The following is a 6,000-nucleotide window of genomic DNA, read 5'->3' as shown; positions in this document are numbered from 1 at the left end:
GCGCTGGGTATTAACGTTCGATTCTTCGTGGGGGAATTATTTTTTTTATAAGTTTTTCTATCCTTAGGTTATATAAATGTTTTTACATTTCCTAATTTCTAATTATATATAGAAAAAAAATTAAAATTATTACAAAAAATTAAAAGCAATAAATTTTTTACATCCTGCACAAATAAAGGAAGTTTATTACTTAAATTACAAATTCATCCTGTAAATATCATCCTAAAAAATGTATCGTTTCGGCACGTTAAAAATTAATTTTTGTTATTTATTGGATATTATTTAATTTATAATTAGTAACTTTATTACTCGCGTAATAATGTTGATTTCTTAATAAAATTTATATCGTTAGTGCAAAATTTGAAAAAAATCTGAGGTGAGACTCACTGATCGTCTCCTTGTTAAGGATAGAAAAACTTATAAAAAAAATAATTCCCCCACGAAGAATCGAACGTTAATACCCAGCGCGAGAAGTGAAGACGTTGCTATTTAGGCTAACGCACCAATTGATAATTGCTCAATTTTTTTCGTACAATTCTTAAGACTTCGAAGATGAATCATAATGCATTACTATTTTCTTATAACATAATAAAAATGAATTAAAATTATGTATAGACAAAAAATAAATTCCACGTTTTTAGAATATCCTTTCATATATATCTTGAATTAATTTTATGTGTGGTTATAAAATTCTTCTTTTCCAAATATGTATTTAATTTGATAAACTAATAAATTTTTACGAGACAAAAAGTCAGTAATTTAAAATTTTATAAAATACATAATTTAATAGGAAAAATATTTAAATTTTTAATTTCGTCTTAAAGAGAATACGTATTCAATTTGATATACAAATAAATTTTTGTGAGGCAACGAATTTATATCAATTAATTATTCTAATTAATTTTATGGCGAGACACAAAATTAATTCATTATTTTTACTCTCAACTAAATAATAATAGTTTCTGTTAAAATGAATTATTTTTTTTTTACTCAAGGTTCATTATTTTTGACAATAAATAAAGAAACGGCGTGCCATAAGCATCAAGATTCGATTTAAAAATGCCGCGCTTATACGCCGATATATATAGATATACAAAACGCTCGACGCTCGATGGCCAAGACGTAAAATTCTGGCTACCAAATGAAAAAATAGAAAGAGAGAAATATCGGTTTTCTTTCTCACTCGCACTCGTATACAAAACGCTCGACGCTCGATGGCCAAGACGTAAAATTCTTGCTACCGAAAGAAAAAATAAAAAGAGAAATATCAGAACGCTCAACAATCGATGGCCAAGGACAATAATACTCGTTATCGCATTAAATAAAAAGAGAGAAATATTGGTTTGTTCTCTCACTCGCACTTTCATTCAAGACCGAGAGTCCCGAAGATTGCCGAAGATCCTTCGTTTGTGTATTAGTGCACACGGACGCTCGCACGCACACTAGCCCACTCGCGTGTAAAAGCCGACTGAGAGGCGGGACTTGCTTCCCCACTCTTACAATTATTTTCCCATCTTCAATCCAATTTTATTCGCTTATTTTTGAAAATACGAAGATAACTCATAGAACATTTTTTATGTATATTTTAATTCTCTACAACTTTTGTTTGAAACGTTTTTCAATTAAATGCCTAGATTCTAAGATAAAGCCATTTTTTACCAATTTTTATCCTTTTTTACCCTTTTTCTCAAAAACGGCACTCAGATCAAAAAAATTAGCACCATTCGATTCAGCGTCGTCTATTTACCCTTATATCAAGTTTTCACCTTCTTTCCTGAGATATGAAGGAAACGGCCCGCGTTGACTGGACTATCTTCTTTTTCCCTCGCATACGATAGTCGCACTCATGGCGTGAGAGTGAGAGAGTAGGAACGATTCTCCCTCTTTATACTTAACGAGCGAGGAGGACAGAACGTTGTTTCTACTCTTTCCCTCGCATACGATATAACGAAAACTTTGCGCATGTGCAGCGCGACGCTTCTCTTCTTCCAACAAACGTGTCAATTAGGAAGATAGAGAGGGAGAATCGTCCCTACTCTTTCTTTCTCTCTCTCTTTCTCTCTCGCCACAAGCGCGTCTACTGTTTTTCAGCGGCAGTTAAGCAGATAGAGAGAGAGAATCGTTCCTACTCTCTCGCTCTCACGCCAATTGCGCGTCTACTGTGTTTCTGCGTAGCGTTTCATTCAAAAATGATTGTGGATAAGTAACGTAAGAAATGGAAAAAAAAACTCGAACGAAGCAGTCATTAATTCAATTTTTGAGCGAAAAACTTCATTCAAAAATGAACAATGACAACATTAATTTACAACGAGATCAAGCACTATCATCGACGCTGTATTCTTCCGTTATTTGCAAAACTTTAAATTACAAATTATTCGTATTATACTTCAGTAATCATAAACCTATCATTTCATTTTTACATCTTAACCATTGGAAATCGATGAATAAAGTACAATTTACAGTTTAAAACATGGGACACTTTCAACAACAACTCATTTCCATCAATAAACATAAAAATTAAACTGATCATAGGTAGAAGTTTCGCTTCCTACGCGCGAGAACCTTACGTACTATTTTTTATTTTGTACAGACCCAAAATCTTTAACATTAAAATTTCACATAAAAATTTATTGAATTTTTAAAATCGAGGTATCTTATTGGTATAATTAAAATTTATTTTGTTTATTATGACTAACATTCAAATAAGAGCAAATTGTTTTCTGACGTATAAATAACAAATATTAAAATCAACGTGTCTACAGATTTTACTTTTCATTTTTCAAGCATCGATGTGATTTTTGGAACTTATTAAAACAGATGAAAAGTAGTCATTTTTGTGATGGAATTAGTTTTGATAGTAATAGGTATTAATTATTTTTAAAAGTAGCATAAAATATTATATTTTTCTGATTTTAACTGCGATGTTATCATTTAAAATGTTAAGTTTATATCTTATATATATAAATTCTTTCTCTGCTATATATTTAAACATTAATCTTATAAAAAAAAAGTTTTTTTCTATCTCTCTTATTTTAAGCTTCTCAATTTCTGAAGTCAGATGTTTTTTTAACAGATTTTCTACAATGTGAACTAATATAATTTTACCAAATGAAAAGATACAACAATATAAAGGAGTGTATCGATTTGAATCCTGTTGAACATTTAGAAGACAGTTACAAAATCGCAAACAAAACGCTTAAAAAGTTTTAAGTTTTGTATCAAAAAATTAAATATAAATAAATGTTCAAAAAAAGCAAATGCTCACGCTTGCAAATAAAGGTAATTAAAGTGTAGTATATAGTATTTTTATGGTTTATTCGAATTAATAGTTTGTTGGTGTATTTTATGTGTAGAATAATGAACTGTCTCAATTAATTAATGAGCTAAAATTAAAATGTGCAGAAGTAAAAATTGAAAGAATTCGAGCAAGCAATAGCTGACCTATTGGAAATTCAACACAAAGTCGTTCGAGCCAATTTCGATTCCACTAAGAGATTACAAATTTTAAGATAACAAAGATTCGATATAGAATGGATATATAAGTGTCTTCTAATTAAAATTAAAAGCCCTGCAGAGTATATGACCAACTTGGAAAAAGACAAATTTTACCCTTTCCTTGCAAAGATACTTTAAATTCTTACATCCAAAAATTGGATAGTGTTTTCGGTTTCCTAAATTATTTTTCATGTAACTATCGAATTGCTGTTGTCTCTTCCTCTTTTAGCTTTATCTCTTCTGTAGATTTGCTTGAGTGTCTTTCTTTTTATCAACTTTTCATTCGCTTTCAAATAATTACTTTTTCAAACTTTGTAATAATGTTTGAATAAAATTCATTTAAAAAATTTCAACACATTTTCTATCAGGCACACGTCTTATTGATAAAATAACTTGAAGTGAAGGGGTAAAATTAAATTCACTAGAGCTGCTCAAGATTTAGTATTCATGTTACAGTCTTTCCAAGGTGGCTGCGTACAAGTTGTTGGAAGCATCTTAAATAAAAATTCAGTGACTAAAAAAATACAACCTAAGCTACTTATAGAATGAGTACTGTTACTTGAAAAATCAGGATTTCATGTTGATTAAATAACTTGCGATGGTACACAATGGAACCGCAGAGTGTGGAAACTGTTTGGAACAGAAGATCATAAATTTAGTTGTACGCATCCCTTTTAGGCCAGTCAACGAGGGCCTAACATCGACTTTTTTAGCTAAACGCGTGCATCTTTGACCTAAGGGTAAGTTGACGACGCTGAATCGAATGGTGCTAATTTTTTTAAATCTGATCCCGAGGTTTTGAGAAAAAGGGTAAAAAGGGTAAGATATGACCTTATCTTAGAATCTAGGCATTTAATCGAAAAAAGTTTCAAACAGAAGTTGTGGAGAATTTAAAATACATAAAAAATGTTCTAAGGTTTATCTTCGTATCTGCAAAAATAAGCGAGAAATATTGAAAAATAATAATTGTAGAGTGGGGGAAAGCAAGCTTATCCCTCCGTCGCTTTTTACACGCGAGCGTCCGTGTGCACTAAACAAACGAAGGATCTTCGGCAATCTTCGGGACTCTCGGTCTTGAATGAAAGTGCGAGTGAGAGAACAAACCAATATTTCTCTCTTTTTATTTATCATGCGATAACGAGTATTATTGTCCTTGGCCATCGATTGTCGAGCGTTCTGTATACGAGTGCGAGTGAGAAAAAAAACCGATATTTCTCTCTTTCTATTTTTTCATTCGGTAGCCAGAATTTTAATCTTGGCCATCGAGTGTCGAGCGTTCTGTATATCTATATATATCGGCGTATAAGCGCGGCACTTTTAAATCGAATCTTGATACTTATGGCACGTAGTTTTTTTATTTATTATCTAAAATAGTGAACCTTGAATAAAAGAAAAACAATGATTCATTTTAACAGAAACTATTATTATTTAGTCGAGAATAAAAATAATGAATTAATTTTGTGTCTCGACATAAAATTAATTGGTATAATTAATTGATATAAATTTTTTGCCTCACAATAATTAGTTTGTATATCAATTTGAATATGTATTTTTTTTAAGACGAAATTTAAAATTTAAATATTTTTTCTATTAAATTATGTATTTTATAAAATTTTAATTTACTGATTTTTTGTTTAGTAAAAATTTATTTGAGTATTAAATTGAACACATTTGAAAAAGAAGAATTTTATATCTACACATAAAATTAATTCAAAATATACAGGAAAGAATATAGGTTTTAAATTATTTCGCTGAAAAAATCGTCAGTCAAACTCAACTGATCAGGAGATGGTCATGTAGGCCCCCCTCCGATTTTTTTCAAATTTTGCACACTTATAGTAATCCATGAAAATATTCATTGTGGAAACAAACAATTTTTTTTTCGATCATAGTTAATGCATAAAATTAAAGCTTTTTAAAAAATTACATTAATTGTAATAATAGAAAATTGTTTATTGAGCATAAAGTTACATATTACAGATGTGGTAATAATAATAATAATAATAATAATAATAATAATAATAATAATAATAATAATAATAATCATAATAATAATAATAATGATAATAAAATTAATAATAATGGTAATAATATTCACGAAGAATGATAATCAATGATATACTTTTCAATAGCTCAATCTATCTGAAAAATTACATTTAAAGATCCTTTTACAAACTTCCGATTTTTATTGGCTTGACTAGCATAATTAGAAGCATTGACATTATAGTTAATCATATTAAGAAAACGAATGAAAGTACATCTATGTAACGAATATTTATCATACATGTTTTAAATATACATGAATATACACGTATAACGTGTATAAACGAATGTATATGTATATATATGTGTATGTATGTGTATATTAAAAATGCTTTTAATAAATTAGATGAGAAAAAATGTACATATAATTACTAATATTATATATATGTCTATCGAGTACTATCCCACACAGGATAATAAAGTGCTCCACTGATTCGTACAGGATTCGTTATTAAGTAATTG

General features: G+C 29.3%; 1 long non-coding RNA gene across 1 annotated transcript; it reads left to right on the top strand.

Moving 5' to 3' along the window:
• Window positions 1–3,192: 3,192 nt before the first annotated feature.
• LOC122525802 lies at window positions 3,193–4,018 on the top strand. The gene is made up of 2 exons (XR_006305885.1): window positions 3,193–3,279; window positions 3,952–4,018. It is a non-coding gene; the product is annotated as an uncharacterized LOC122525802 (long non-coding RNA).
• The last annotated feature ends 1,982 nt before the right edge of the window (window positions 4,019–6,000 follow it).

The sequence above is a fragment of the Polistes fuscatus genome, unplaced genomic scaffold (genome assembly GCF_010416935.1).
Source record: "Polistes fuscatus isolate 324 unplaced genomic scaffold, CU_Pfus_HIC Scaffold9, whole genome shotgun sequence".
In the NCBI taxonomy this organism is placed as follows: domain Eukaryota; kingdom Metazoa; phylum Arthropoda; class Insecta; order Hymenoptera; family Vespidae; genus Polistes; species Polistes fuscatus.
This window is presented reverse-complemented; position numbering and strand designations above follow the sequence as displayed.